General features: G+C 50.8%; 1 long non-coding RNA gene across 1 annotated transcript; it reads right to left on the reverse strand.

Moving 5' to 3' along the window:
• Positions 1-2,756: 2,756 nt before the first annotated feature.
• On the reverse strand, positions 2,757-12,744 carry LOC308632499. The gene is made up of 3 exons (XR_014018542.1): positions 12,639-12,744; positions 12,190-12,306; positions 2,757-4,882 (listed from the first exon to the last, which is right to left on the reverse strand). It is a non-coding gene; the product is annotated as an uncharacterized lncRNA (long non-coding RNA).
• Positions 12,745-13,784: the final 1,040 nt, after the last annotated feature.

Here is a 13,784-nt window from a genome sequence, read left to right on the forward strand (position 1 = left end):
TTCGAAACTCAGAAGATAAACAACCCAGCCGATGTCCCTGCTCTCCTCCACCAGACCCTGTAAACACCCTGGGGCCACCGTCTGGCCTCCCTGTCTGTCTACAGTGGGGGCGGGTTGGGGGCAGGGGCAGGGGGCCAAGGTCCTGCCCGGTGAACTCCAGCTCCCGGTGCAGAGGCCCCTGCCCTGCCTGCACGCCCGAAGTGGACACTGTGGGACCAAACAAGAGAAAGGTTAAGAGAAAGAAAAAGAAAGGCCCAGTCCTGCAGCATCAGCTAAACCCAGGCCTGCCCTCCCTGTTGATGTCACTCCCAGCCAGGCCTGGAATTGCCCACAGGGATCTTGGACGGCTGCCCACTCAGCAGGCAGCCCTCTCCTGCCAGCAACAAGCTTTTAATAAAACAGGATGCAGGCCTTTGGGAAGGCTGTCCTGAGAAGGGCTGTCCCCTGTCAACTCCCTCCCCCAGAGCCCCACGCAGGAGTCCCCAGGGCCTTGGAGTCTGGAGCTGGCTCTCACCCACTGTGAACCTGTGACTCAGTGTGTGCACCTCAGCTTCTGCACGGCTCTGCCTGACCTTCAGGGTCCAACAGGGTGGGCTTTAGAACCAAGGGAAGAAGACACTCAAGCCCACCCCCCGGGGCCACTCAAGGAGTCACCCCGCTCTGGGCTGGACAGGACTCTCACCTGGATGCAGTGGCTTTTGGCCAGTGGGGGAGCTCACCTGGCTTTGCATTTCCTCCCCCTTTGGGTGAAATGGCTAGGTTCCCCTGCAGACAGCAATTTCTGAGCTTTGTCCAGCTGTTGCCTGACACAGAGCCCCAACTGAGGGCGAGCTCCAAGGCTTGGTGGCCCGCACCGCCCAGGACTGCCTGTTGGGGCCTCCACTGCCCTCTCGCAGTAGGGCAGCAGGTCTGTGATTCGGGCAGTGCTCCAGGACCATGAGCCCACCCCAGGGCACCATGGGACGCTTTCCACACTCTGCAGTGTGCAGAAATGAGTGAGTGGGGAACCCCTGTCAGGGACCCAGGTGGGCGCACAGTCAGCCCACAGTCAGCTTGCTCGACCTCACGTGACCACATTTGAGCACAAAAGACACAGGGTGGCCGTGGACAGGAAAGGCCTGACAAGCTGCCCTTGAGCCTCAAATCTGCCCTGACGTCCTGCAGGGCTGCGGACAGCTTGAAGTTGGTGGGACTCCGTCTCCTACTGTGTAGGGCACAGAGCAGGTTGGGGGTGGAGCAGGAAGCTCAGCCCCCAGCGGTCACTCTCCCACCCCACGTCCACGCAGACAGTGGTGATCACTACAGCACTTTCTTCCTGAGCCCAGAGGTGAGAGCCCAGTCAGCCTCAACCACAGGTGCAGAGAGCAAGACCCAGGGCCAGTCTGGAAGGCCGACTCCAGCTCTGTGCTCCGGAGCCCTTGAGTCCCAACCCAGTGAGTTTCTCTTGACTTTGAAGTTCAGGGAAGAAATGGAAGGAACTGGTGCTACAGGTGGTGTTTTCTTCCCTTCTTTCACTCAGAGTCTGACTTTGGAAAAGAGAAAGGAAGTCCACGGGGAACATCTGGGCATGTGGATGATGTCAGAGTGGGGATTTCATTTGCTGGAGTCCAGCCCAGATTCACCCCAGGACAGCAGGGTCCTGAGGAAGCAGGATGTACTGGCCAGCACCGCAGAAGGGCACACTTCAAAGCCCAGAGAGTCCAGAGGTTGGGAAAGATGAAGCACAGCACCAGGATACCAGCTAAGGGCCCCCCAAGCTTTCCCCTTATTGCGAGTGCGCCCCGTTGTACGTGTCGGGATGGTTGCACCAGCAAGGGTTCTTGCAAGCAAAGGAGACTCTCTTGGTGACTCAAGCTCAGAGGGCAATGTCTGAAGCCAAGGCGGGGTTCTGAGACCCCAGGGAAGTGAATCCCTAGCTGGAGAACCAGGTACAGCCCGGGACAGCAGCCCTCCATGTCAAGGGTCCCTGTGGCAAATCAACAGCTATGGTGGCTCCTTCCCAAGCACTCACCCAGCACACTCAGGACGGCTCTGAGGCAGGGGAGGGGACATCGTGGACAGCACTGTGGACACCTTCAGTTCTGTGCAGGGGCAAAGCACTGAGATTTGCCGACCCGTGAAGTCTTCCCCAGTAGGAAGGGCAGGACTGAAACAGGACAGCGTATGGGGAAGGAAAGGCCCCAGGGTGCTGGGAACTTGATGCCCAGAGCACTGTAGATAACAGGAGAGTGTCACCCACAACCACAGTGGGCCACCAGACCAGACCAGGACTTGATTTCAGAGAAACATCGAGCCAGCACAAAATCCAATCCAGCAGGGCAGCCTGGCAGAGTTGAGGGGTGACTTCAAGGTCATCCCTGTGTTAGTCAGCTTTGTGTTGCTCTGAACAAGGAACCCGACGAGAACCATTTAGAGGAAGAAAGGTTTATTTGGGCTTATGGTTTCAGAAGTTCCGTCTAACTCCACTGCTCCAAGTCCACTGCTCTGGGGCCCTGATAAGGCAGAACATCATGGCGAGGGAGAGCCGTCAGCTCATGGCAGCCAGGCAGCAGAGAGATGGAGAAGCAGCCTGTGTGAGGAGCCAGGGACGAGGTACAGCCCAAGGCCACACCCCCGATGACCTCCTTCCTCCAGCCGTGCACCACCCACCTAACGGTACCACTCAGTTGTCCATTCAGATTATTAAGCCATCAAATGGAGAAACCCAGTGACGGGGTTACAGACCTCATCCTCCGATAGTCCACCTGTGACCAAGCTCTTCAGGGGACACTTCAAATCCAAACCGTCAGGTTGCCAGGTCTGGGTGGTCCACCTGGGAGGCAGGATGAGATCAAAGGGTAAAGGCAGGGCCAGTTAATTACCTGCTCTCAGAACCAAGCTGGCGGAGAACGTGCAGGAGTTCAGCAGACCTGTGCCAAGGCTCAGGGGGTCCCTCCTGAATGTGGTGGTCTGTCTTGCTGGATGTGAGCTGCCCCTCAGCTACAGAGCAGGAGGTCCCTGGTTAGCGTCAGCAGCATGGCTCACCGTGCTCGGCCCCCGGGGGAAAGCAAGTGTCCCAGCTTTGGAACTGGGCCCCGCGTAAGGAGCCCAGGTCACACTCTGGAGTCTCCCTCAATCTGCAGAACCTCTCAGGAGGCACCCTGTCCACGCCCAGCTGGTGTGAAGCAGCAGGCACAGAGATCCCAGGCTGCTCGGCGTTAACCTGAGAACTGGCCAGGGGCCTCAATGCTTAGAGACCCCATGTGAATAGGAGATGTGGGGGAACCCCAACATTCTTCTCATACAATAGTGAATAATCCTGAACAGTCTCCGTAAGGGACCTGAGAAGAGAAGATACCTAGAAAAATCAAAGTGGCAGCTGCGGTGGTCACTGGTGATCTCCGACTTTAAGACTGGGGGGGCCCAAAAGAGGCGAAGGGCACACAGACTCAGGGACGTCCCTGGGAGAGGCCTGGACCTGGGAGAAGTGCCCGGGGAGGAAGGCATGTAGGCTAGGGGCAAGACATGTATGTCAGAAGGGTTTTTAAAGCCAGTTGAAGAATACGCCAAGAGACAGAGAGACAGGGATTTGCCTGCAGAAAGTGCTCAGTTGCCAACGTTTGGCAAAAGGAGCCAGAGTCACGCAACTGTGGTTCAGCTTTCCTCCCTTCTCAACCAACATTCTTCAGAAGCACTGAGCCCAGCACCCTGAAAGCCTCAGGGATGCGAGGTCCAGCACTGGGAAGTCCATCCCTGGGAATAGGGTCCACTTCCCAAATTTGTTCAAGGAGTTGATCTCTGTTCTAGAACATTCTAGAATACTCTAGAATTACTGGCCACGTGACTTGAAAACATTTCAAGAGCAACGTGAGGTGTGACATGGGTTCAGTGCCCCCCTAACAACCGCGGGTCTTTGTGAGAGAGCAGTTAAACAGGCGCCTACTGGGCGCTACACGCTGGGAGCACGTCAGCCCCACAGTGGACAGTGTCCAGGACGCACTTATCTCTGACGTGGAGGAAGGCAGGCCAGGGGAACACAGAGAGGGACTCCTGGCTGATGGCAGATGCTGCCCAATGGACTGACAGACCTTTGAAGTCCTGGGAAGGAGGATTCCTAGACTCATACCCAGGAGCATATCCTCCACCTGCCCAGCCTTACTGATGTCCCTGAGGTGACCTGGAGATGTCCTTTGGTGCCACTGATAAGCGGGAACAGAGCAGATGGGTGCGGTCGCCCTCTCAGCAGCTGCAGGGAGTGACATGCATGGCCCAGCACTGGGCACAAGGCTCCTACCAGTGTCCTCAGCTCTCAGAGGTGAGACTCGGAGCCCCACCCTGGCTCCCCAGAGAGTCTCTGGCTTTGGTCAAGTTGGTCTTCCACTCTGAGCCTCAGTTTCCTCATCTTGATTTGAGAGGTTTGTACGTAGATGTGAAAGTCATGTATGTCCCACATGAGGGTGACTAGAAGCCGAGGGGGACACTGGATGTAGTGGCTCCCCAGGTCAGGAGGGCCTCAGACTCACTTCAACAGGATGCAGCAGGAGGCCCAAACCAACAGCAACTTCAATAAAACTTCAGCTGCACCATGTGTCGAGAGAGACACGGAGAGGGCCGGGGTGTGGCTCAGGGGCAGGGCACCTGCCTGGCACATGTGAGCCCCAGGTTCATCCCCAGCACTGCGTGCGTGCGCACACACACGCACACACGCACACATGAGGATTAAACACACAACACAGAAGGGCGAGCCAGGCAGGGCGCAGCTACTCAGGCAGCTGCCTGGGGAAGACAAGCTTCAGGAAGAACCGGACGTCCAACAGGAAGCAGCACAGGGAGAGCAGGGAGGCCACGTGGGCCTGAGGCCGGGAGCCAGGGCTCAGGATCAGGGCTCGCAGTCCTGGGACCCCTGGGGATGAAAATGAGAAGCCAAGTTAAGGAGGCTCCCACTGTGTCCCCAACGCCCAGCCCTCAAGGCAGAGTCGGGATTTGGACCCCCCGTTCCAGCTCCAGAATCTGAGCCTCTCCCGCTGTCTCCTCCGCCACATGGAGGCCACCGAGGCCCTTAGCTGCACGAGCCCATCCCACCCCAGTTCTTTCCTGGACCTAGCACACAGCTTTATTCTGGGACCCGGTGAACAGTAGTCAAATGAACCAACAAATGGGCGAAGGAATGATTCGTCCAAGAAAACTACAAGCAGCAGGTCAGAGTGGACACGACGTTTGCAGACCTTAGGGTCACGTAATGCTGTGTTCAGGGAGAAGAAAGCAGATCCAAAGTCACTGGCTCTCCTCTGCTTCATTCATAATGGTCCACAATTAAAAACAGCTCAGGTGCTCGGAGACAGGAGAGCAGGCGGACAAGCTGGGCTGCGTCTGTGCAGTGGGTTAGCTCAGCCCATTGGGGGTCAGGATGCAGACCAGGGGGATCCTCAAACATTGAGCTGAAAGGAGGAAGCCAGACACCAGAGTGCATTCACACAGCGTTCCAGAGCAGGCAACACCCATCTCAGGTGTGCAGAATAAATAAACAAAGCCGAATGCGGTGGTGCATGCCTATAATCCCAGCGGCTTGGGAGACTGAGGCAGGAGGATTTCAAGTTCAAAGCCAGCCTCAGCAACTTAGTGAGGCACTAGGCAACTCAGTGAGACCCTGTCTCTAAGTAAAATACAAAACAGGGCTGGGGATGTGGCTCAGGGATTGAGTGCCCCTGAGTTCAATCCCCGGTACCCTCCCCCAACATAAATAAATAAATAGATGGTAGATAAATAAATGCAAAATGAGATTTTCCTTTAGGAGGTGACTGGAGACAGGAACTGAGTGGGAAGGAGGATGAGGGGATTTCTGGAGTGAGGGACAAGTGCATTTCAATGCGTACACAATATCTATCTTTGAAACATAATCACATATTGACCTGTTTGGGGGTAAATAACAGCAACTTACATTAAAATGTATCCAGCAAGTAAGATGAGGACTCCCTGTTCCAGAAGGTCAGGACACCTACTTGTCCCTTTCTCCTGTAAACACCACTAACATGTCTGAATATTACCAGCAGAGCCTGGACTCTAGCCACCACCCAGCAGTGAGAAGAAGCCTCCTTCCTCGGGTGTCAGTGGAAGCTGGAAGGGGAGCCTGGATTTGTGCCCCCACCTGGCAATGATGGAGTGGCATCCCCTTCCTCACTCCTCATTGCTAGAGCAGTGTCCAAGGAAGCCAATCAAAATTGAAGCCGAAAAGAAGATCCAGAGTCTTTTAACCTAATACGCCAGATGTCAAGACTTCAGTAGAAAACCACTAAGAACCAAGAAGATCAAAAACTAAATGCAAAATTCAAAAAGGAAAACAATGAATCCTAATGCCGAAAGGACAGAAAGTTTGAAATGATGTAACACACATTTCAAAGCAGCCAGCAGAAAGGTGCTTCAGAGAGCAAGGACAACACTCTTGAACCAAATAGAAAGAGGCTGGGGAGAGAGGAGACTCCAGAGCTGAAAATGCAGTGCACCAAATTAAAAAATAAAATAGAGATGCTCAGCCGCAGAATAAAGGGGACAAAAGGACACTCAGGGACTAGGACGACAGGACAATAGGAAACATCCAACCTGAACAACAAAGAGAAGATAAGGTGGAAGAATGAGAAGAGGAGGAGGAGGAGGGAGCCCCGGGACCTGAGGGGCTATGTCAAAAGCCTACTTCTGAGGCACTGGGTTCTGGGAGGAGAGCGAAAAGGGCAGAAATGGAAAACGCTCAAAGAAATAATGGCTCAAATGTTTCCAAATTTGATAAAAGAAATTATCCTGTGGATTTAAGAGGCTGAGCAAACCTCAAAACATAATGAACTCAAGAAATCCACTGATTTACAGCCAGCTTTAGTGACTTAGAGAAACCCTGTCTCAAAATAAAAAAATAAAAGGGGCTGGGGCGAGGCATGGTGGTGCAGCCTGGTGCGGTGGCCCACGCCTGTGATCCCAGTGGCTCCGGAGGCTGAGGCAGGAGGATCGTGAGTTCAAAGCCAGCCTCAGAAACCTAGTGAGGCCCTGAGCAACTTAGCAAGTACATGTCTCTAAATAAAGTATAAAAAGGGCTGGGGATATGGCTCGTTGGTTAAGTGCCCCTGAGTTCAATCCACATACCAAAAAATAGAAAGAAAGAAAATCGACACTAAGACACGTCATAGTCAAACTTCTAAAAACAAATAAAAGACCAACAAAAATATCTTGAAACCAGAGAGAAATGACAACTTATCTGTAAGGATGAAAAGACCAAAATTTCATGAGAAACCTGACCAGAGGACTTTCGGGACTTCGCTGAGAGAAGAAGGCTGCCCTTCTAGAACCCCACATCCAGCCGAAAGATCCTTCTCAACGAAAAGATCCTTCTGGAAGGGAAGGGAAAGCAAGGTGTTCTGAGAAGAAGGGAAACTGAGAGTGCAGTCACCCTCGGAGTTCTGCAGAGGACTGGCTGAGAGTTCTCGAAACACAGAGGGAGCAATAAAAAGGAACATGGGGACATCCGTAGGAAGGAGGAGCCTGGTCAACCAAAATACTGGCAAGTGCAATGGAGAGTCTGCCTCCTCCTGAGTTGTCCCCATGGCATGACAGGTGAAGAAAAATGACAGCTAATATGGAAGCTGACTGGATGTAGAGGAAATGTTGAAGAAATCGTATCATAAACAGGAAGGTAACAGGACACGGAGACAGGTAACACTCCAAGCGTCACTCGGATTTGTAAACGATGACACTAGTAATTTAATGGGAAGTCTTAAAATAGAGGTAAAAAAAATTAATAAAATTAAAAAAAAAACATTCCTAACACAAAGTCTCACTAAGAATGGGTGAGAATGTCCTTGCCTATAAGGGCTTCGATGGACAGCTTGGAGCTCCTGTCATTCTTAAAGTGAAGAATTGGACATTTTCCTCCTAACACGAGAAACTCATCAACTCTCTGCAACACTGGGCTGGAAATGCTACCAGGGCAACCCGACAAGAGACCAAGAGAGGAGTTCCAGAACCAAAATGAAGAAGCAAAGCCACCTTTATTCCCCATGACACAAGGGTCTTGTAGAAAATCCTATGGAGCCAGAAAGCTACTGAAGCCAAAGAGTGACATTAGGGACGATACAGAGGGTCCAGGTGGGTCGCTCAGGGGGACAGGGCTTGCCTGACAAGTGTGAGGCTCAGAGTTAGGTCCCACCACTGGGGGGAAAGTTTTTTTTTTTTAGATACATCACAGAAGATCAATGTACAGAAATCAATTATGTTTCTATACACTTGAAATGAATGATTAGAAGTGAAAATTTTACATACCATTCACAATAGTGTCCAAGGTATAAAATATTTAGGGCAAATGTGATGTAAGAGGGACTAGATCTATACACTGACAATCACAACGTAATGGCCAAGAGAAAAGAGAATCTGAATTGATACAGATGTACTATGCTCGTGGATAAGAAGAGAGAATTTTTAAGGTATAAATTTTCACCAAATTGATATTAAACTAATTTTTGTTGTTGTTGTTGTTTTTGAGATGGGTGTCTCGCTATATTACGTGTGCTCCAATGATCCTCCTCCTCAGCCTCCTGCCATCACCTGCCCCTCCTCCTGCCTCAGCCTCCCTTGTAGCTGGAACTACAGATGTGTGCCACTTTACCTGGCTTGATCTTACATTAATTGGAGGTGTAAATTCTCTCCAAATTGATCTACAAATTCAATGCAATCCTAATAAAAGTCCCAATTGAGTTATCTTTTGTTGAGAAATGGACAAGTTAATTCTAAAATTCATAAAGAAATGGAAAGGACCTAGAACGGTCAAAACAAGTTTGCAAAAGATGAACAAATCTGCAAGATGAACACTGCTTGATTTTGAGACTTCTGCTACTAGCACAGTTTATATCACACAGAAAACCAACAATTCTCCCGGGCCCCCAATGGCCCTCCTAAAATCAAGAGGCGGCATCTCATAGCCTCTCCATGAATCTGGCCTGATCTAGGGACTTTCTTTCCTTACAGAACAGGACAGAAATGACCTGACAGGAGGCCGAGGGTGGGTTATAAGAAGCTTTGCAGCTTCTGCCTGGGTCTCTTGGGACATTTATGTTTGCAAGACTCATTCTAGGACAAGCCACAACTAAGAAGTCCAACTTCCCTAAAAGTGTCACTCTGTGGGGAAGTCTAAGGGAGACATCTAGAGAGGCTGCAGAGAGAGAGTTGGTGGCCAGTCGCCCTCCAGCTGCTGCAGGCAGTCCAGTGCAGGGGCAAGATGGGGAAAGGTAGGGGCCACCTTGGGCCTTCACCCTGGTGGACCTTCTGGATGATCTCTGTGGCAGGCACAATCCAGCTGTAAATGCATGAGAGACCCTTGGAAAGAACCACCCAGAGGAGCCCAGCCAACAGCGTGAAAAGGTGATAGCATGTTGTGGTCTCAAGACACACACACACAGACACACACACACACATACACACACAGACACACGCACAGACACACACACACACAGACACACACACACAGAGACACACACACACACACACATACACACAAGGGCAGTGAAACAAAGCACAGACATCAATAGAATGTCAGGGTCAAGACTCCAAAAACTGACTTTTGACAACGTAGTAAAGCAATATGATAAATAGAGTCTTTTCAACACACTTTGCATGAACGATTAGATGTATACGTGGAAAAAAAAAGTGAACTTTGATCCAGGTCTCACACCATATGCAAAAGATAACCCAAAATAGGTCATCATAGATCAAAATAACTATAGCTTCTGAAATAAAATATGAGAAAGTCATTGTGACCTAGGGTTAGGCAAAGATTTCTTATGCCAAAAGCCTGACATATAAAAGAAAATATTTTTAAATTGGGCTTCTTCAAAATTAAAAACAAAAGACTCTGCTTAGAAGGTGAAAAGACAGGCTTTTAACTTAAGCAAGGGAAAAGAAAAGATGGGGAGAATATATTTGCAAATCATATATCTAAGAAAGAATTTGTATCCATAATATATAAAGAGTTCCCCAAACTAAATTAATTTAAAAATGGGAAAATCACTTTTTTTTTCATTTCTGTCGCTTTTGAGTTTTACTGTGGAACTGAGTTTTCTTGTTTACATTGAACATCCTCAGGACTGCACACAAATATCAGAACAGACATGACAGGACAGAAGGGATGAAGGATCATAAGGTGTAACATCATACATAGCTGCAGAGGGTCGCAAACCCCATTCAGAACAACAGACCAGAGTGTGAATGTTTCTCAGTGGCTTCAGGACAGCTTCACAAGGCTGGATAAAGAGGGGCTCACGTAGTGCAGGAGAAGTGTGACTCGGAGCTGCCCTATGGTGTCCTGGGCAAACTAACTTACTTTCCATCTATCGGTCTATGTATCTATGCTGGGGATTAAACCCAGAGATGCTTTACCACTGACCTGCATCCCCAGCTCTGTCTGTTTTTTTTATTTTGAGACAGGGTCTTGCTAAGTTAATAAGGCTGGCCTCAAACTTGTGATCCTCCTGCCTCAGCCTCCCCAGCCGCTGGGATGACAGGTGTGCGCCCCTGAGCCCGGCTGAGCAAAACATTTAAACAGACGTTTCCTAAGGAAGAAAGACCAATGACAACAAGCGTATGAAGGCTGCCAGTGGGGTCACCAGTAGCCAGTAGGGAGACTCACACTAAGGGAGCAATGAGGTGCCCCTCTGCACCTTGGAATGGTCCCAAGACAAAAGAGCAGCTGCAACTGCATCACAGAAAGTGACAGGAAATAAGACTCCCCTGCACTCCTGTGATTCGAAATGACAAGGCTGTCCTAAGCTGGACCTTTTCCTGCCAAAGGAATGGCCATGGACATTTCCTGCCCAGCCTCCTAGGCCCGCTTCCCGGCCCCCAGGCTGCCCCAGCAGGGGAGCTTGCACTAGAGGCACCCTGGGGAGGCTCACGCTCACAGGCTACCCTTCCTGTGTTTTGTTGAAGCACCAGACGAGGAAGACCACGGGCTCCCGACCATTGTGCTCAGGGGCCTGCCCGCCTGGCTTTGGATTTGCAGTCAGGTCTTTTGGCAACACAAGCCAGGCTGGACGCACAGGACCAGCAGCCTCCACTCCGGGCAGTTTCAGAGGACTGGACAGAACCTGGTGTGTCTCTGTGCTGGACACGTGCATTTTGGACCAGCAGAAAGGGGCTGGTTGGGGGCAGGAAGGATCCTGCCTTAGCTGATAAAGCCAAAGTCTGCGGTTTTCTTCTTTGGGAGCTGCAAGCCTATCTTTAGCAGCTCTCCCCCGGGGCCTCAGAGGAGAGGAACTCTCTAGGAAGAGGCACTTTACCCCAAAGTGTGGTTTGCATATTGGGCAGGGGAGGCACCTGGCCCATGTCCGGGTGGAGACCTGGGCACCCAGGGCCGTGTGCTCCGGGTCAGGAGAGCAGGACACCAAGTTTTCTCTGTTAAATGTCTTAATGGTCGAGTTCCTCCTCCGACCGCCTCCCTGGGCTTCTTGCTGTGAGGGGAGGAAAGCTACAGTGCAGTGGGGCCAGGGGGCCAGCGAGGGTCCCACACTGGGCCGGCCCAGCCCAGGTGCTGATCACTTAGCAGTGAACTTGGCCACGGATAGACTGGACCTGTGCACATGCTACAGGCCCAGCTTTGCTTTGGAACGGAAAAGGCTGTCTTTCTGCTCTCCTGAAACAATTCAGGGAACTGCTGGGGGTGGGGGGGACTCAGTCCTGCAGCAAGGACCAGCAAAATCTCTCCAGAGCCAAAATCAATCAACACAAAAAGACTGATTTTTTCTTTCTTTCCTTTTCTTTTTTTTTTTTTCTTTAACCAATAGCTGGTTCACAAATGGAGCTGTCCTCCTGGCAGCCCCTGAGCCCAGCCTGGGTCTGCAGAGTGAGCCGTGAGATTCCAGCTGGCCGACCCGGCCGGGCTCCTGGTGGCCTCGGATATGATGCAACCTGGGCCTGAGCTTAACTGATTCATGGCGCCTCGCTGCTGCACAGAGAAGCTCCAAGACTCACGGGTGGCCAGCAGGCCAGCCCCCTTGGCAAAGCCGCCCATCCCTTGCCTTTTTTTTTAAATCTTCAGAAGATTCAGTACCATTTGGAGGGAAAAGGACATATCAAAGATTTATAAATGAAGCAATCATCTGATCCATTTTGTCTTCTGCTTGGTCCCAAGTCCAGTTCTGGGCAGACCCTAGACACCTGCCCCGGCGCCCCAGCTCTCACCTGTCATGAGATGATGAAGCCTGCTGTCTGACCAGCCAGTCTCCTGGAGAGCTCCAGAAAGATATGGAGGTTGTAGGTCTGTGGGGCCCCTTCCCCTCCGGCTCTCCACTTTCTTGTCTGAAATTAAGGAGAGGTACAACCTTACCAGTCACGTTTCAATCATTTTGTTTTTTTAGAAGTTAGAATAAACCAGGCGCAGTGGTGCACACCTATAATCTCAGTGGTCCAGGAGGCTGAGGCAAGAGGTCCCAAGTTCAAGGCCAGCCTCAAAAAAAAAAAAAAAAAAAAATACTTAAGGAGGTTTTAGGGAGGGCTTAAGCAATTTAGTGAGACCCTGTCTCTAAATAAAATACAAAACAGGTCTGGAGATGTGGCTCAGTGGTAAAGCGCCCCTGGATTCAACCCCTGGTACCAAAAAATAAATAAATAAAAAATAAAAGTGAAATTACCATCATAAAATATCCACATCTATTATTTCTGGAGTGTGGGTCCACAGGTGTTTGTTCCGCTCTTCTCTGGGTTTTCCTGTCTCCCTCCAACCTCCTGCCCCAATAAAAGAAGAGGAAAGAGTCAGAGGGGCCTGTGACCTATAGACCTCTTTACATGGACTTTGTTTTGTACAAGAAAGTGCTGAGCAAGCCCCACTCCTGCAGGAAGGAGAGGCGTCATTACTTGCAGGGCTCATCTAGGAACTCACTGGACCCCTGCCCTGGGCCTCACCCCCACCTGCCCCTCCGTCTCAGGTGGCTGTTTGCTCGGGGCTGTTTGATTGACAAGAGTTTCCAGTCCAAGGGTCAGTGCCCAGGATGATGTAACCTCATTTCTAAGGCTCTGATTCAATCTCTCCCCCCCACCATGACCCCAACCTGTCCCCAACAGAAGCGCACACCTGTACAAAGACAAACCACTGTCCGCCGTGGTTAAAAGACTGCTTCGTGTAATAAAATCCCAAATGTGTTCTCAGGCTTAACAAAAACCCAGAGCTAGAGAAAACCCACGTGGACATTTGCACTCCTCCTAACTTCAAAACAGCCCAACTAAATTAAGTAACAACAGCAACAAAAAGTTGTTTCCCACACCGATTGCCCAGCTCTTACCGCCAGTTTTCAGCCTGAAACAATTTTCATGCTTCAGTTACTAGCTTATGAAAATAGGCACCAAAGGGGGAAAATTTGAACAGATCTCCGGCTGCATTATTAGTCACCGCTACAGCTGAATGCGTTCCGGCACACGGCGGGTTATTCTGCCTGCCAGTATCTCAGTTTTGAACAAAATGTAGCTCACTAATGGGTTCTGCCTCACAGACCTTTCTGAAATCGTTATGTTGCCTTTCTCGCCACTTATCCTACTTTTTCATGAGTAGTATGCGCATTAGTCATTTGTAGCAAAAAAGGAAAGGTCACAAAGCTGTCAGTCATTTGGAGGAAGCGCCACAGTATTGATAATGATGATCTGTGGCATTCAAGGTAGTGGATGGGAACAGATTCTGAAAACCTGGTGGGACAAGCATACGGAGCTAGCAGGTGGTAGTCTGGAATACAGGGAGCCAGGGTGGGCGGGCGAGTTGGACCACCCTCCCTCCGGCTCTTTGATTG

The sequence above is a fragment of the Spermophilus citellus genome (assembly GCF_964194105.1).
Source record: "Spermophilus citellus genome assembly, chromosome: 13".
Lineage (NCBI taxonomy): Eukaryota > Metazoa > Chordata > Mammalia > Rodentia > Sciuridae > Spermophilus > Spermophilus citellus.